We start from the raw sequence: 19,738 nt of genomic DNA, 5'->3' as shown, positions 1-19,738 counted from the left end.
TTGTCTAAAAAATTTAAAACTTCCCCGACACATCCCCTTAATTCCCCAAAACATGAAACAACTTAATAATCCATATCTCAAGATTGGAAAAATTGATTTAGAGATCACACAAGTTTAGGAGCTTAAAATATGACTAAGTCCTTTTTGACACTTAGAAAATTTTCAAGTTGCTAGCCTCTCAAATCAGATACTAAGTGAGATACCACGTAGAAGATTCTTGCGGGGTGTTACATCAAAGTTTTCCAACAATCTAAAATAGTAATTACACCACTTCATCCTATCAGAATAAGCCAACACTATAGTGATAAGATTTTTAATATACAGGGTAGGCACATTAGTCTAGGTGAGTCAACACTAATTATTTCATGACCAATAATTAAAGAAAGTCATTTATGAATGAGACTTCCTAAAAATTTAATTAGGATTAATCAAGTACTCTCAACCAATATTATGAGATAAAATGTGAAAGTGTATGTAAAATTGTTATCATGCTACCGAAATATGCTACTCAATAGTCTCTTAGATTAAGCTATAGCCATGGACCACGTCTCATAATATCTCAACCTCCATGTCAATAAAAGATGATATAAGATGGTGTAATAAAGTGAAATTATCATGAACCTGTCCAAGGACCTTGCCGCAATGGGCATCCCAAACCGCAAATGCCTGAGAGACCCCTTAGCATACTAACATAAGCATAATTTATATGAAATAGAAGTGCGGAAGATATCATGAAGTTTAAGAAAATCTCATAATCAAACTATGCCAGTAAATTTATGATAATACATAACCAAATCTCATCTGCAAAGCCTTTATTGAAGACAAACTATCTCAATCGAGACAAGGCCCCCGGTTGGACCATAAAATAAAAGAAATAAACATATGAATAGTATGCCTTGTGGAAAATTGATGGCTCACCAACTTTGACATAACCAAAAGTTATACTTATGTGGTGGACCACAGAAACGACCCTCAGAACCTATATTATGATATAATGTAACCGCCTGAGGATGGTCAGTACTTGGAATATATTGGTATGCAAAATAATCCAACAACAACATATATTTCATATAAAAAAATTAAGAGCACTGTGAAAATAATTTATCATAATGGAGATAAAAATACATGGGCATAGTTAAAAAGCATAAATCAACCTCATTAAACATAGACTCAACTCTTTGTTTTAGTTCTCATCTAGATGGTACAACCTACAAATCTAAAATTCCACGGGCTATATGGAATCCGCCATTTACTCGCCAGCCAAGCCCCTAATATGAGTTTTCCATATGGATTGGAATTTCTACATAATGGTATACCCCCTTTCAAGAATACCGTAGGAATCCACCTTTCATGACACCTAAGTTATCCCTCTTTTAGGATAACATATTATAATACCCGCATTTGTAGAATATGATTTCCAGCAATGAGCCCTTTCACTCATGATTTCTTTGGGTAACTATCTAGCTCTCTTTAAGCCTAATTTTAGCCTCTTAAAACCATGATTCATACTTATAAATATATATTCCTTTCATTTTATGTGCATTTCATATTAGGTACCATCATAGCTAGACTTTCAAGCCATATAATATCATATCATGTCCATAACCCTTTCATTTAGAATCATGTTAATGACCACCAAAAGATTTAAGCACCACATGAGAGTTCTAATTTCAAAATCACATGAATACTTATGCAAAAAAATTCTCCTTCCAAGAATATAACATATAATGGTCATCTGTTTCATAAATCACATGCAATTCTTCATTAGAATACAAGAGCATTTAGAAATAAGAAAACACCCTCTCATTAGATCATAAAACAAGGTCAATCCATAAATAATAGTAAAGAATTTAAACTCAAGATTTTAATCATCTGTTTGTACAACCCATGACATATTAAGGAAAGTAGATTTCATCATGAGAGAGGAAATTTCATAAATTAAGCTCTAAAATCAATTCTAAAAAACCATAATGTATATACACATGATTACACCTCACGTTCATGGAAAATCCCCATAGTAAATACAAAATTTCTTCATAAAAAAGGGTTTACGATGCATTTTTTTCAAAGCTTAATAAAACATCATACTTACTCTCATGAGAGGATAGTTCTACATATATTTTTGATGGAGGGACATTAAAGAAAACCTTGAGATTGGGACCTACAAGCCTTAGAAAATTGAGAAGCCCTTCTTGATATTCTTTAGGGAAAGGGGATGAGGAATTTGGGAGCTTTTTACTAGTTTGGATGAATTTAGGGTTATAAAATGGATTGGGGAGCTATAGGGGTGATAAAACCATTTTTCCCTTGATTTAAAAAAGAAAAAATATATTTTAACATCTGAGAAGTAAAGGTCACACTTCGGACCCAAAAGCATGGCTCCAACTATGCCTTGCAACCCCAACCGCACAACAAGAGCTCAGCCTCACACACTTCATCGCGCACCCTGGACAATGTCTCACTAAAATATATAAAATATTTTACTCCAAACTCATATTGACGAACGGTTAGTTGAGTTGGAAAGAAGAATCAAGGGATTTAATTTGATAAATATTAGGCCACATAACTCGTTATTTTCTAGGAGTAATGGTCATTGGAAGTTGACCCAAGTAAAAAACATCAACAAAAATTTAATCAGTAGGAAAGTGCTCAACTTAACTTGGATCTAGGAGATTTTCATAACTTATATTCATCTCCAAAGATGTCCCCATACTAAAGAACTACTATTCATGCTTATATATAATTATAAAACATTAGCTTTGGGTTTTGTACATAGGAAGGACGATTCAAGTTCTAGCCTAAAAATATGGGGTGTTACATTATCCCCCCTTGGGATCATCCATCCTCAAATGATGGATAGGATTATGTTGAAGCTTTGGAAGTATAGAATAAACAATGTAACCTTACATTAGGCATTCTCCTTCAATGAAAGATACATAGTACTCAAAAAGACCTTCATGACAACCCCAAGTGAAATATGTAAGCATGAAGCATGAGATAATGAGACTTGACATAGAGATGATTTTGGACATGAGTTCTATGGAACATAATCATTACAACATAAGACATGAATTTATTTGGTTACCATAGGTTCTAATTTACATCGATACTTAACATGAAATAAGATTTTGGTGTGACATAGAAATAGAGGCATTCTCTACCTCACATGATACAATAAATAGACCTTAAATTTAGTGACACTACTCAACTATGATCTATACAATAATTAACACACTTCATCATTTCAACCTTACAGTTCTCCCACAACACACCTACTAAAAGAGTTTGAGTCATGTTGTATAGTACTTCCATATTGACGCCCAACCCAGAGTTGAAAGGTTCTAGCTTAAGTTATGGGACTCTATATTCTACATCCCTTCAAGAATACTACTCCATCTTATTACTATAATCAAACAACCTCAGGTTTTAATCAATGAATGCTAACCATATAGCACAATGGTTTATGTATCTATCAATTACAACATTTAAGCATACCTTTACTACACCCACTTTATGTATATCCCCACTAAAAACTTCAATCATTTTTACAAAGATTCTCACCACATTACCCCTTCCAAACTATTTTATATAACAAAATTTCATCTTGTTCTTCTCTCTTTATCTACAACCTTAGTTCGAGTAGTCACACCCAAAACTCTAACCATAAATAGCATCTACTCTCATATCAAAGATATTACCATGCTTTCATGACCACTATCATCCTATCATAAGTAAAGTTGTTGAGGGACTATAGCACAAGCGTAAAAAATAAAAGCGACACTATTCAATTATAACTTATATTTGTTGCTTTACTCAAGGTGGGGCTTGTGAGGTAAGATATGATACAATAGGCATAAAGTTATTTATATAACAACTACCTAGTTTACAAATTGAGGGTCATTCAGGAAACATAAAGTCGGGATTCATATATTTAAGGGGTAAGATGAGGATTGTTGCTTGAAGTTATAGCTTATCATTTAAGAACTGAGATTGGCTATGAGTTTGAGTAGATAGTATCACTTTTAGATAAACATGACATAAAATGAATCAATAACATATAGAACTTATAGTTTCTAAGAACAAAGCATAAAGTGAGATAAGGATTTATGGATCATGAGTGTCATAACATAGATCTTAAATACTTAGAAGCTTAGATTACTAAGAGATGATATTGCTTCTAGTTCAGGGGTCGGATCATGGACATAAGTTGCAAAGAAAACACAAACCTTAGGAATAGGCATAACTTGAATAAATACGACATTGATAGAATGCCTTCTTAAATTAAAGTAGGAGGAATTTGTGGAAATAAGAATAGATTTATCATGACACTTTTCGAAAACTTTCCACCATAAGGAAACTCATGATAAACCTTAATTCACCATCTCCCTCTTGGCTCAAAGGTCACTGTCCTAACCTGCAAATATATTATCTCATTAAATCTATAAGGATAATACTCAATACCATAGGGGTATCATTATACACGTGTATTTTAGACTCGCCCTGATAAACTATTATAGGAAAAATACAAACTTTTTGCTAAGACATTCCTTCCAGGGGCACTACTCTTAACTTCCTCAAGCCTCCAAGCATGAATCCCTACCTTAAATCTATCAAGATGAGTTTTGAAGAGAAGAATAACCCCTTTCACATAATTATAGATGTTTTAAGGATTAGAAATGGGTTAAAAGAAGGTGGGATGGTTTATAGTGCATGAGAAGACCCAAGTAACCTTAAAAATATTTAAAAAATGAACAAGTCAATGAAGAAGAAACGTTGTAATGAACCAATACAAAGGCCTAGCCTTTGATACGGGCACATCATGAGGCTCCTCTTTGCGGCGTGATGTCCAGCACGGAGGTAAGGCAGTGAGCCTACGCGTGCCTCTTCACGGTATGGGGAAACCATGAATCATACCTCTCAATATGAATGCATATTTTCTACGCCAAACATTCCCTAGTGCAATCAAACCTATCTTAGGGTGTTCTACACTCGATATACGGACCACGTAGGCTTATATTAAGCTCGATTTGGACTCCCCAAACACCTTTGCTACTACAAATTCATTGCTATAGCACTAGTCCTCATATAAATATATATCATAATTAGCTACTCAGATTTTCATAAAGTATCAACCTAGGCTCTTTCACACATGATATCAAGCCTACTAATTCTCTCCCATAAATATTGCATTACTTATGCTTGAATCACCATTTTTCTTTCACCACAACTAATATCTAAAGTTTAAACCTAGTATCTAGTATCAACCATGGAATGCAAATAACAGTACCCACATATTATAATTGAACCATCAAATTAGAAAATCAACTCGAATTCCTTATCACACTTAACTATAATCTTGTATTGACTTTTCAGGTTATTTCTCATGATTCTGCTTATTTTTTATATTAGATATTTTCCATAGCTATCCTAAGTCATTTATGAATTACTGGAATGGATAGTTTGGTCACTGGACAGTTCGTTTGGTTTTTAGAACCATTTCTCTATTTAGAAGTTTTCTCTAGTTCCAAATGGCCATCGAGTAAAAACTTCAGTAAAACAATATTGGATGCAAATTTTGACTGCACTAGTAGCTCCAAAATATTTATTTTATGTTGGGTAGACCTTTGGTTTGGGTCTCGCTACACCCAAACTCATTTCAGCCTACTAGTCGAAAAGTTAATAAATTAGAAATTCAGGTGTGGAGCCCATATTTGGTTAAAATGACCTCAAATGGAAAAATTCAATTTTTCCAATATATCCAAATTGTTGAACTCAGTGTGGTTACAAATTTTGTTTGCTCAAATTGAACTCTGTATGCATCCCTTGGCATTGACCGAAATATGGAATAAATTCTAAGTTTCAGCTGTTATCTAGTGCAGAAAAAGTATCACGATTATAGAGGCTTCATAGCAATCATGATGCCATAATTTCATCCTACATGTGTTTGTAATCGCTCTATCTTAGGGTTTGGGAAGGGTTTTTTAAATGCTCTTTTGGCCGAGAATTGGCCATTTCTCCATTGTCTTGAGTGTTATAAACTTTAATAGAGTGTGTAGTCTAAAAATCAAGTCTTGGATATTGATTGGGAGCTTGAATAACTTGTATATTTATGATTAACATCAAACATAAGGTATGAATCCTTTATTTTTAGAGTGAATTCTTGATTATTGGACCCAAAACCCCAAATGGATTGATGCTTGATTTTAGCTAACATATGATTGATTTGCACCAAATTCTTGAGGGATATAACTCCCCAGTGGTATTTAAAAATTGGGTTGGTCTCAAAAACTCATTTGGCATAAGTGGGACCCACTCGAGGGTTTCTAGTATTGTTTTGGACATAAAGCACAATGGTTCAATATAGGTATTGATGTTCTCTTAATAATACATAGATTGTGTTTTTGATAGCTTGTTCATTGAAGAAACTTTGAGAAAAGGGAAAGTGAAGGTTGTTGGTTTTTGAGCTATATTTGAATTTGGGGTAGGTTAGGGTTACTTATTGATATATTGAACTTTATAGTATGACTTTGATATATTGATAAGATTGGGAGGGGTTTTAGGTTTTGAAGTGGTAGATAGTAGTGTTGAGGTTAGTTGATCCATCTAGGCTATTGAACCCATAAAATGTGATGCTTGACTTATAGCCTAGAACCTTGGTTAGTGGGACTTTTTATCTCATAAATAACATGAGAATGCTCTAGTTTCTTAAGTTAGATGGGAGTGACCTTGTCACTTATATTGAATAGTAACTTGACCTTAGTTGTGCATAGTTATGGGAATTTCCCTAGTATCTTGGATGAATTAAGAGTATTACTTGAAAAAGAATTATACTATAGAACTAGTGTGGACTGATAAACCTCTAAGACATGACTTAGATGGCTTAGCTTAGTCTTAGATAGAAGTTAGACTTGAAGAGGATATTTGGGTTATTAGTAGTGTAACTTAACCCACCTTAAGTTTTGACTATGTAGTTTCATTAGCGTCTTAAATGCTTGTTAAACACTTAGAATATGCCTTTGGTAATATGATGGTTAACTTAGAATATGCCTTTGGTAATATGATGGTTAACCCCGATAAATGATTTATTCTTTATGATTGGTATAGTAAATAATGTGTATAATGGTTGATAGATTATTGGTAATGCTTGAATAGTAATAAATTGTCTTATAGATTGAACACACGACTATGTTATCACTTACTTCATTAACTAAATTACCATGTGAGTCTTGGATTATATTATTACTCATATTATGTTGAAGTATGACATCTAAACTAATGTGATGCTAAAAATCCTCTTATGCTAATAAAGAAGGGCTCTAGAAGGTTAACTATGGCTTGTATTGAAAATACTAATGATTATGTTAAGCCCGATAAAATGTTGAGTGCCCATATCATATAAATATGCTTGTTCATGATCCTTGTAATATTGTGTTAATAATAAATATTAAAGTATAATGGCAAGTTTTTCCATACTTCTCCTTCACCCTATCCCTCGTACGGCTTTATTTATTATTAATTGGATTGACTAATATATATATTGATGATATGATAATTCCTAGTAAGTCTGGAGGATATATTCATAATGTGATGATGCCCAGTAAGTCCAGAGGATATATTGATATTATGATGATACCCGATAAGTACGGATGATATATTGATATTATGATGATGCATGATATATTGAGTACTTCTCATGAGAAGTACCCATTATATATTGGTTACTTCTCATGATTATTTTTTTACTTGTAGGCTTCCTAGTCATCTTTTGTGAAATTTCCCTAGTCATGGGGTGATGGTTATTTCAGCCTAGGGTTCTACCCCTATTAAGGCAGTTTATCCATCAGGTAGAGATGGTTCACAAGTTTGTAGGGGTAGTTACCAAGGTGCTCGAGGTGGTACTCAAAAAGGTAGGGTAGGAGGCCGGTTAGGTGCCCAGCTAGGTGGCGACCATGGCTAGTTATATGTAGTACCTGCTAGATTTGAGGCTGAGACTTTAGATGTCATAGGTACAGGTACGATTTTGGTGTGCCATGAGTTAGCTCTAGCTTTATTTAATATTGGATTGACATATTCTTATATATCTTCTTATTATGCGCCATGCTTGGACTTGACTAATGACTTTTTATCTATGTCATTGTGTGTATCTATTCCTATGAGTGATTCCTTAGTAGTGGATTGATTATTCAGATCATGTGTTACAACAGTTAGTGATGTTGATACTTATGTTGACCTTATTATTCTGGATATGCAGGATTTTGATGTGATTCTATGCATGGACTAGTTATCCCACTATCATGCAGTTATGGATTATTTTGCCAAGACCATTACCTTATCAATGGTGTGCCTTCAGTCATATGGCAGGGAGCAGTTAACCGCAAGCCAGTGGGGATTATTTCTTATATTTTTGCTAGGAGACTTATATTGAGAGACTGCGAGTCTTATCTTGCTTATATATGTGATACTCATGTAGAGAGTCTGTCATTTGACTCTATTCCTATTGTTTGTGAGTTTCCTAATGTGTTCCCTATCGACCTACCTAGTATTCCCCCTAACCGTGAGATTGATTTAGCTATTGACCTTGAGCCTAGCACCTAACCTATTTTTATGGCACTTTACAGGATGGGACCTTACCGGATGGCTTCTGCTAAGCTTAAAGAGCTAAATTCTCAGCTTCAGGATCTTTTTGGTAAGGTTTTCATTATACCAAGTATGTCCCCGTGGGGAGATCCTATATTTTTTTTGAAGAAGAAAGATGGCTCTATGCATATGTATATCGATTATAGGTAGTTTAATAATAGTGACAGTGAAGAATCGTTATCCTATGCCTTGTATCAATTATTTATTCGACCAGTATTTCGGTGAAGCCATGTTTTCTAAGATTGATATGAGGTTTGTTTATCATCAGGTAAGGATTTAGGCTGAGGATATCTCGAAGACAACTTTCAGGACCCGTTATGGACATTATGAGTTTTTGATAATGTCTTTTGTGTTAACTAATTCCCCAACAACATTCATGGATTTGATGAACCATATGTTGTGAATCTATCTAGACTCCCTTGTTATTGTGTACATTAATAACATTCTTGTGTATTCGAGGAGTAGTGAAGAGCATATGCAACATTTAAGGATCGTGCTCTAGACTTTGCGAGATCATGTGTTTTTTTTTCAACTTCTCTAAGTGTGAGTTTTGCCTTGAGTTAGTGTAATTCCTTGGTCATGTGGTATCTAAAGCCAGTATTATGGTGGACCCAGCTAAGATTTTTGTGATTCATGATTGGGCTAGGCCTACGTCTCCAATTGAGGTTTGTAGTTTTATTTGTTCGAACGATTATGATAGGCGCTTTACTACTATTTCAGCCCCTATGACTAGATTAACTTGGAAGAAAGTTCCTTTTTGATGGTTTGAGGAGTGTGAGTAGAGCTTTGGAAAGCTCAAGAATTGTCTTACTTCAGCTCTAGTGTTAGCTCTTCCTATTGAGGGTGAGAGATTCATCATATTTTGTGATGCTTTGGGTGTTGGTCTTGGTTGTATTTTGATTCAGTAAGGTCATTTAATTGCTTATGTTTCTGGACAACTTAAAATGAATGAGCGTAACTACCCAACTCATGATTTGGAGTTGGCGGTGGTAGTTTTTGTGCTAAAGATTTGGAGGCATTATTTGTATGGAGTGCATTGTGATATTTTCATCGATTACCATAGCCTTCATCATCTTATGAACCATCAAAAGCTTAATGTTCGCAAGCATAGATAGATAGAGTTGCAAAAGGACTATGATATTTCCATCTTGTATCATCTAGATAAGGAAAATGTGGTAGTTGATGCCTTGAGTCGCAAGGCAATGAGTATATGTAGATTGGTATGCAAATCAATTTCTCAGAGGCCTATGGCATGAGACATTCAGTTCTTACCTAATTTGATGTGCACCTCGATATTTTTGATCCTACTAGGATTTTGGCTTATGTGGAGGTGAGGTCCTCGTTATTAGAGAAAATTCATGACCAACAGTATGAGGATAGCACGCTATGCTTTCTCTGTGATTAGGTGGTGAATGGTGAATCTGGGAGGCACACCATTAACTCCGAGGGTATTTTGAGATTTTACGATCATATTTGTGTTCCCTGGCTTGATTAATTGATTTAATCGATTCTTTATGAGGCTCACAGCTTTAGATATTCTATTCATCCCAGTACGGCTAAGAAGTATAGAGATTTAAGGCAGCATTACTGGTGGGATGGTATGAAGAGAGATATGGAAGACTTTATGACTTGTTGCCTATATTTTCAGTAGGTTAAACCCAACTATCAGCTTCTAGGAGGATTGACTCAGAGGTTGCCCATTCCCCAATGAAAATAGAAACAGACTACTATGGACTTCGTTAGTGGTTTGCCTTGTACTTCCCGTGGTCTTGACGGTATTTTGGTTATTATGGATCATTTGACCAAGTCGGCATATTTAATTCCTATTCAAATGATATTTAGTAATGAAAGGTTAGCCCATGTTTATGTGTAGGAGATAGTTCATTTGTATGGAGTACCCATTTCTATCATATCAGACTGTGGTTCTGTATTTACTTCATGATTTTACAGAGTATTCCAAGAGGAGTTGGCTACTCAAGTGGATTTGTGTACAACTCTTTATCTACCGATGGATGGTCAGTCCTTACAGACTATTTAGGTGCTTGAGGATATGTTCTAAGCCTGTGTTATGGATTTTAAAGGACAGTGGGATCAATACTTAGCATTGGCAGAGTTTACATATAACAACAGTTATTATTCAAGTTTTGATATAGAGCCTTCTGAGGCTTTGTATGGTAGGAGATGTCGTTCTCCGATAAGATGGTTTGATACTTTTGAGGTGAGATCTCATAGTATAGATTTGCTTCAGGACTCATTAGATAGAGTCAGGGTGATTCAGGATAAGCTGAGAGCAGCCTAGAGTAGGTAGATGTCCTATGCCAGCTGTAGGCTCCATGCCTTGAGATTCAGAGTTAGTGACCTTGTGTTTCTTTATGTTTTACCCATGAGGGGTATGGTGAGGTTCTAGAGGAAGGATAATCGTAGACATAGATATGTTGGTCCTTTTGAGATTCTCCGTGCAGTTGGAAAAGTAGCATATGAGTTAGCCCTACCTCCAGATTTCGTTGTTATTCATCTGGTGTTCCATATTTCTATGTTGGAGAAGTATATTCCTAATTTATCTCATGTTCTTAGGTGGGACTCAATCCAGTTAGATGAGCAGTTGACCTTTGTGGAGGAATCCGTGCTTATTTTGGCTAGTGATGTGAGGCAGTTGTATACTAGAGAGATTCGTGTAGTTAAATTTCAGTGAAATCATTGCCTAATATATGAGTCCACTTGGGAGGTCGAGAGTGATATACGGGCCCAGTATCCTCACCTGTTCGAGACTTCAGGTATTTTTCTCCATCTTTAACTTTTTGGGAATGAAAGTTCCTTAGTAGTGGATGTTGTAATGACCCTTCAGGTCATTTTTCATGATTCCATTTATTTTCAGGGGTAGAACTTTTCCATAGCTTCCCTAAGTCATTTATGACTTGCTAGAAGTGATAGTTCAGTTCTAAAGTAGTTTATTTGTTTTTTTGAACCATTTCCCTATTTGGAAGTCTTCGTTGGTTCCAAATAGCTATCGGGCAAAAACTTTAGTAAAACAATATTGAATGTAAATTCTGACTGCACGAGCAGCTCTGAGGTACCAAATTTGGGTTAGGTTGATGTAACGCCCCGAATCTAGTACCCAGAACGCTACATGGTGCCCATGACCTCGAAGGACCACAAAATAACCCATGACTGATATCTGTAAACTAAGCACTGAATAATAGTAATAATATCATAAATTTGGAAACATGAACTGAAAGGCCATAAGGTTCAATACTAGTACATAACTGAAAAGTATGGTATAACCATACAAAACAACTGAGATAATTGTCTGAACATACTGTAGTCTGAAAGCCTCTAAACTGTTTGAATAATGAGTTGATGGGACATGTCCCCAACTAAATCCAACTACTAAAATAAATTGAAAACTGAAATAGTAATGTAATCATCATGTCCTCGAAGAATGAGGACTCACTGCTAACTCTGATCGCTGAACTGGGATGTTACTGGTTCTTTAGAGCTCGTGCTTCTAAACCTATGGTATAAGACACCATAGCACAAATGCGTCAGTACTTTGAATGTACTGGTATGCAAGTAAGGTAGGCTGAATGTAATAGGTTCATATGCATGAACAATACTAACTGACTGACTAACATGAACGTGAGAATACATGCATGCATACGTAACTGTAACTAAGATTATGATAGGACTGAATACTGAGTTCTGACTACTGAGTTTTTCTAATAACATGGAATTACTGATATCTGAGTGACTGATACTATATTATTGATACATGAATAACTTTGTTTAACAGTTTTGATTATGAAGAATTGGTCTGGTTAACTATATCTGATAGTCCTGAAGATAAATACTCATGAAATGAGTTTGGATAACTGATATAACTAATAACATGAATGATTTTATCTGATAGTCCTGAATCTGATGGAGCTATCTGAGTTTTGTTCTACATTTGAGTTGACTATATCAGAAAGTCCTAAAATCTAAAGAACTATCTGAGTTCTTTTATTGAGGCTGTGACTGAGACTGAAACTGTAACTATAGGAAGTAGTCATCTAACTGACATGCCCCATATATTCCATTATAGCTCAGCTGGGTTCCAATCTTTGCCCTGACTGGAAGGGTGTCAATATCGCGCCATTGGTAAAGACAATTATGAGTGACCCTTATATAACAGTTTACTCTAATGAGAACGGTGAGAACCCTCATATAGCAGGTTAGGCCACCTCATTTACCCTCATATAATAGGCTATGATGTCTCAACCTACACTGGATACGTACTTCTTAAATGCAAGGATGACTTCTAAGAATCATACGCTCAAAATAACAGGTGAGTTCCCATCTTTGGGATCACTCGGTGCTAACTCCTACACCCATCTGAATAGACTGATCGTGATTAACTGAACTGAACTAATACTGATGGTATTGCTTAGCTGATCTGAGCTGAGTTTACTGGGTTTCGTGGACTAATGGAATACTACTGATATCTGATGATTAATTGAGAGTACTGAAGTTACTGAGAGTACTAGGATTTTTGAAGTCCCCAAGATCACTGAGTACTGAAATCATTGAGATTACTGAACTACTGAGATTTTTTGAGGTTACTGAGTTACTAAACTTTCCTGAGTCACAGGACTGACTGAATTCTATGGAGCATGGCTTGAATGAGGATATTGTGAAGACATGAACTGGATCTAGGCACACAGCTATATTTTTGGGGTACAAGTTTCTCTAGGACTCGATAGAAGGAAAATGATACAACATGACACTTCTTGATCATAGGAATAAAGTTCACAATTAATAATGCCATAAATAGGGGATTCATACTACACATGGTTCTCAAGATCTTATATATGGAAGGGAATGCATCTAACCTGTAAGTACTTGCATAACTTCAATCTCAAGGGCATTCCACATCACAACAATCAATACACAACAATGACATGGACTTCATGTTGAATCATAAAGGATAGAGCATAGACTTGTCATTTAAGCACTATTGAGTCTTTAAAACAGGGTTTTTATCATTCTAGGCATTTTAGCAAACATCTTACATGCACAACTTTGGGCATACGTATACTTATCTATTCAACAATCTCAACTTTGGGCATGGATTTCAACTAACATGCTCACATACTTTATGAAAATACATTAAGAAACTACCTTGAAACCCAAATAACAACCATCAACTTGAACGTAATCATACCACAACAAGATAATCACATTTATTATGTAGAACTTGATTCTTCAGCTCCATGGATGAAAGAGATCCATGGATGAATACTACGCATACCTTAGTTCATGATTTTGTGAAGATTGATGGTGAAACCTTCTTGAATTTGAATCTCCAATAGAAATCCTAGCTTGTTCTTGAGAGAAAATTGAGAGAAACTAGTATATTTTGGATTAAGAATGGCTAAATCACGTGTTATTGGGTATATATAGGGTTGAGAAATTGGACCTTTTACCTCTTGGATGCATATTTTATTTTTGAGAAAATTTTTTGATTTAGCAGGTTGGTGCGAAGCGGTGCTATCACGCCGTGTCACTGGAAATTGCCAACTAGGAACTGGGCTGATGGTGCGACGTGGTGAAATTGCATTGCAATACTGGAAAAAAGACGATTCTTAATTTGAGCCCTGGTGCAATGCGCCATAATCACGGAGGCTCATTGGATTTTTATAATTGCCATTTTGACCTACTCCGCGATGCGCTGATGGCTTAGGTGATACACTGTCTCACTAAAAAGGCTCTAACTCTTCACCCGAGTGTCGTATTTGGGAATATTTGGTATTAATGGAAAGCTTATTGAATTTCTCATATGAAAAAATGTGAAAATCTTTAAAATACCTCATGTATAAAAGTATATTCATATTTAAAATAAGTCTTTAACATTTTTGGGATGAATTTAAGCAAGGTAGAAGTACGGGGTATTACAATATCTCCCCCTTGGGAACATTTGTTCTTGAATGAGACTTATTGAAATGGGAAAAATCATAAGCTAATGTTCATAATGAACATTAACAATGGAAACATGACTACCTGGCTGACATTACTTAGATTCATACTAAGCATGCATATCTGATGCATGATTTTATGACTAAGCTGATACATGAATGCATGACTGAGAGTATTGATAAGCTACTCACACATATCTGATGCGTGAATACATAACTGAACTGACTCATGAGCATGCGACTGAAAATATAAGGGTAAAGGTACCAAGTTTGTAATAAAAATGTGAGAATGAACTAAATACCAAGTTTGTAATGGTAATTTGAACATGGAACTGAGAAAGTGCAAGAAAAACCCATTGCTTAAGCCATAAATATGGTGAACCTATAATTATGCTAGGAGTATGCATGAACGGTAACATGAGGACATAACTGAGACTAAAATGTGGAGCATGAACTGAATTTTTGTGAATTGAACTGTGTCTTGAATACATGGAGTACCACTGAAGTTGGAGCTTGAGGGTCAACTTATGAGTACCCCTTACTCAAAACTGGATTCATTACATAAAAAGAGATTGGTATACTTATGTTATGAAAGCTTGGGGGATTTATAGTGTATCTCACCCTTGGGATGCTATGCCCCTCGAAGAATACTGACTTGGCTGTGTCGCTGAGGAAACTGAAGCGATGAATAAGGCATCTACGAGCTAATTCTTAACTGAATATCTGGGATCTAAAATTGAAGCATAATACATGAACTGGGCTGAGCTTGCATCTACCTAGTCGGTTCATCTTAGAATGGTTACATTCATGAGGCTTAAGATAGTACATCTAGATGGAAGGGACGGAAATCCAAACCATGCGAACTTATCCATCTGATTGATAGATCGACTTTTAGGTTTTACGGACTAACTCATGCTGAAAAATTACGCTCAATTGGGGCTTTTCTATGAGACTCTTTCTCTAGAGTTCTAATGACTATAGGGCGCAAGGAAATCTTGGCCTTGTCTAAACAAGACAGCTGAATAAGAAAATCATCACATGGCTAAAATTTGGTAAGATGAGTTGGGGCCTACGAACAATATTTAAGATGAAATAACTAAGTGTCTTGCACTGCAACTGAGGCTACTAAAAAGATTCACATGGGTGCTTAACATGAGAGCATAAGTACACTAACTTATCTTATTAACTGGATAGTTGATAACTGAATACTGGGAGTGTAAGGCTGAACTATACTTAGTCTTGAATAACTGGACTGTAACTGCAGAGCGTCATGCATAGGAGATAAAGACTGACTGGTTGACATGCGATACAGAGCATAAACTGAGGTTAATTGTATTACTTGAGAATGCATCACCAAGAGTACAATATATTTCTAGAACAGTCTTATAAACTGAGGTACTGGAAGGATGATATTGAGTAGCTGATAACTGTATGCTATGGTCGAGTAAACCCAAAATTGAACTGAGTTACTAACCTGATTATTGAACTAGAACTGGTACAGAGATTATAGATAAGATAGTAATTGAGACTGTAACCGTAACTAAGATTGTAACTGGGACTGAATACTGTTTTATGATAACTAAGGTTTATACTAATACTGAAGTGCTTAATTCTAAGACTGAACACTGATTACTGAGTACTGAACAGTGAAATTGTAACTGAGATAGCAGCTGAATTCTGATTGTTACACGATGGGGGCTGACATAAGTCAGGGATCCAAATGCACACTCACACTCTGTACTTTCCCAACATCTAAATACAACCTCTTGCTAGCTATTTACTTGTACACTAACATAACATTCAAGCCTATCTTCACCACTACACCCTCGTGTAAAATAAGCATGCAACAATCTTGTCTTAATATGAAATATCTATTCTCTCCCTTCAAAGCAACTTCACCCCACTACACTATTTTAATAATGAGAGCTCACTGAAAGGTAAGATCAAGAGGACATAAAGCATGAATAGACACTAACTGAACTTGATTTACCAAGAGGTCTAAATTGAGGATATGCGTAGCATAGTCTGAATTTAACTGATCAGTAGAGGCGTAGAATGAGTCATGGAAGCTGAATGTACTGTAAAACATGATATGTGTACATGAGTCATGAGCTGTATGACCTGAGTTTGGAGTTTTCTGCATTTATGGGACATGATTTGTATTATTGGGGGGAATAAAACTGAACTCCTTATGCTGGGAACTAGAATTGTACATGATTCTTTAAGAAGCGTATGAATATAAGTTGTGTTCATGGAACTGGGATGTGAAGCATGTGTAGGAATCATCCTGACTAAAGTACCAAACTTTACATTGAGATAAGGATGGGTGGGGAATCATCTTGCCTTAATGCTTTTCTATATATACGAGCATTACTACTAGGATCTGAGAGCCTACTTGGTCACTTGATCTATCATCTCCACCTTAGTTTAATCGATCATCATAAGTCTATGAGTACTTTACTAAAATCTAAACTAAACTGCAATCATTCTCACCTACTAATACTCTGTTCAACATATGCTTACCTTATTAAACACATTATCTACTTTTGTTTTTTCATAGACTATTAATACCACATCACCTCAATCACATCCACACCTTCATACTTACTATCACATTAATAACTTAAGGCTAGCTTGTACTGTTTAAGCCTAATGATTTACTCTGGCACATCTATCCCCATGAATACATAATCTATTCAACCTGGATAATGTTATCCCAACTGTACTACTGCTAAACTCCTGAGTTCATGCTTCTAACTCTAGGTCATATGCTATCATCGGATTCTGAGAAGGGATCTGATGATATATGAGTTCTCATGATCATTAATAAGAGTTGTACAACTTTGGAGCAAAACTGAACTGATGAGATACTATTGAGCTTGTAGGCAATCCCATACTAACTATCTGCAGGGACTATCTGAGAAAGCCCTATCTCTAGGACTTTGAGCTTTACCATTTCTGTTACCTTGAAAGTAAGGTAAAGTTTTCATAATGAAAGAATGAGAAGAATCTACATGAGTTTCTTAGAGAACCTTTCTATAGCACGACCTGAGACATAAAAAAAGGGAAACTGGTCCTAAAACATCTCATAGCCTCCTACACATAAGTGAGGTGCACAACACACGCATGTATAAGACTCTATTAGATACGGCTTTTTAGACTTCCTAGGACAGTGTTGAACCTTAGGCTCTGATACCAAGTTTGTAACGCCCCAAATCTGGTACTAGGAACTCTAGACGGTGCCCATGACCCCAAAGGACTACAAACTAACCCATGATTGGTATATGTAAACTGAGTACTGAATAATAGTAATAATATCATAAATGTGACAACATGAACTAAAAGTACATAAGGTTCAATACTAGTACATAACTGAAAATTATGGTAACACAGTACTAAACAACTGAGATAATTATCTGAACATACTGTAGTCTAAAATCCTCTAAACTATTTGAATAAGGAGTTGATGGGACATGTCCCCAACTAACTCTAACTACTAAAATAACCTAAACACTAAAATAGTAATATGATCATTATGTCCTCGAAGGATGAGGACTCACTACTAACTCTAATTGCTAAACTAGGATGCTACTGGTTCTCTGGAGCTCATGCTTTTAAACCTATGGTATAAGACACCATAGCGGAAATGCATCAGTACATTGAATGTATTGGTATACAAGTGAGTTAGGCTAAATGCAATAGGTTCATATGCATGAACAATACTAAGTGGCTGAGTAACATAAATGTGAGAATACATGCATGCATACGTAACTCTAACTAAGATCGTGCTAGAACTGAATACTGAATTCTGACTATTGAGTTTTTCTAATAACATGGAGTTACTAATAGCTGAGTTAATAATACTATATTATTGATACATGAATAACTGTGTCTGATAGTTCTGATTATAAAGAACTAGTCTGGTTGACTGTATCTGACAGTCCTGAAGATGAATACTGATGACATTAGTTTTGATAACTGATAAAACTAATAACATGAATGACTATATCTGATAGTCCTAAATCTAATGGAGCTATCTGAGTTCTATTCTATATCTGAGTTGACTATATCAGACAACCCTAAAATCTGAAGAACTATCTGAGTTCTTTTTACTGAGGCTGAGACTGAGACTGAGACTGAGACTGTAACTGTAGGAAGTAGTTATCAAACCAACATTCCCTGTATATGCTATTTTAGCTAAGCTGAGGTCCAATCTCTACCCTGACTGGAAGGGTGTCAATACTGCACCACTGGAAAAAACAACTGTGAGTGACCCTCATATAACAGGTTACTTTACTAAGAATGGTGGGAACTCATATAGCAACTTAGGCTACCTCATCTACCCTTATATAATAGGCTATGATGTCTCAACCTACGTTGACTACGTAGTTCTGGAACACAAGGATGACTTCTAATAATCACACCCTTAAAATAATAGGTGAGTTCCTATCCTTGGGCTCACTTAGTGCTAACTCCTACTCCCCTCTAAATAGACTAATCATGATTGACTGAACTGATTAACTAAACTAAACTGGTACTGGTGGTATTTCTTAGCTGAACTGAGATGAGTTCACTGAGTTCTGTGGACTGATGTAATACTACTAAGATTTGAGGACAGATTGAGAGTATTAAATTTACTGACAGTCCTAAGATTTCTAAAGTTCCAAAGATCACTGAGTACTGAAATTATTGAGATTACTGAACTACTGAGATTTTCTAAAGTTACTGAGTTACTAAACTCTCCTGAGTCACATGACTGACTAAATTCTATGAAGCATGGCTTGACTGAGGATATCATGAAGACATGATACTAGCTCTAGGCACACGGTTATATTTTTTGGGTACAAGTACCCCCAAGACTAGATAGAAGGAAACTGACATAACATGAGACTTCTTAAACATAGGAATAAAGTTCACAATTCATAATGCCATAAGTAGGGGTTTCATACTACACATGGTTCTCAATATCTTATACATGGAAGGAAATGCATATAACATGTAAATACTTACATAACTTCAATGTCATGGGCATTCCACATCACAACAATCAATACACAACAATGGCATGGATTTCATATTGAATCATAAGGGATAGAGAATGGACTTGTCATGAAAACATGGTTTTTATCATTCTAGGCATTTTAGCAAAC

This window comes from Capsicum annuum, chromosome 6, assembly GCF_002878395.1.
Source record: "Capsicum annuum cultivar UCD-10X-F1 chromosome 6, UCD10Xv1.1, whole genome shotgun sequence".
Taxonomy (NCBI): domain Eukaryota; kingdom Viridiplantae; phylum Streptophyta; class Magnoliopsida; order Solanales; family Solanaceae; genus Capsicum; species Capsicum annuum.
The sequence above is the reverse complement of the archived record's forward strand: the minus strand, read 5'-3'. Positions refer to the sequence as shown.